The sequence below is a fragment of the Scylla paramamosain genome, chromosome 7 (assembly GCF_035594125.1).
Source record: "Scylla paramamosain isolate STU-SP2022 chromosome 7, ASM3559412v1, whole genome shotgun sequence".
NCBI lineage: Eukaryota > Metazoa > Arthropoda > Malacostraca > Decapoda > Portunidae > Scylla > Scylla paramamosain.
The window spans coordinates 30,602,473-30,603,487 of record NC_087157.1 but is presented as its reverse complement, the minus strand read 5'-3'; positions in this window follow the sequence as shown (position 1 = coordinate 30,603,487).

Genomic DNA, 1,015 nt, shown 5'->3' with positions numbered 1-1,015 from the left:
AGCTCATGACGCACTCATTGATAAGCTAAGCCAGATAGTCTCCGTCTGAGTTATTGGTGTGCATGCGCGCGCGCGCGTGTATATATATATATATATATATATATATATATATATATATATATATATATATATATATATATATATATATATATATATATATATATATATATATATATATATATATATATATATATGAGTGTGTGTGTGTGTTTCTGCTTCCGTTTATTTCCCCTTCAAAGCCATATAGTCACGTCATATTGTGAAAAATGCTCCCGACAAAAAGAAGAAAATAATCAGCATCAGACGACTGCCTCTGCTTGTTACATCCTTGTTAATTTTTGCTGGTCTTTGCGAAGCTCTTAATAGAAAAGCAGTTAATGAGTCCATACATTTACTTCCATTCGATCTGTAGAAACGAAATTCACAGGAGGTGGGAACATTACTTCTTGGGGCGACTGTGCATAAACTGGGTCACGCCAAATGTTGATCACTCAGAGGGGTGTGCATGCAGATAATGAAGGACGTGTTGCCGCGATAACACGTGTTGATTGGGTGTCAAGTGTTACTAGTACTGCCTGATAACCCTTGGCTCGGCCCGGGGATGTTAACTAATTGTAATGTCAATATCAGAAAAAAAGTACCGGGTGGATAGTGATAGGGAATGCCCTGATAAGATTGGGTGTGATTTTCGGAAATCTGAATATAAGCTGTCCATGATCTGTGTCCTCGACTGTTCAGTTAAGTAATGATGATGATGACGACATTAGTGATGACGATGAAAAGTGGGAGGAGAACAGAGTACAGGGGGAGGAGGAGAAAGAGGAGGCTGCTTACTTCCCTGTGTGTATTTCCAATGCTATGTTTAAAAAAAAAAAAAAAAAAAACGAAAAGTAAAGAAAGGAGGAGAAAGAAGAGGAAGAGTAGGAGTTGTTAACAATTTCATAATAAATAGTCTTAGGCAAGATTGCGAAATGAGGTAATGACAGATGACACACATACTTGCGGGTCTTTGTCT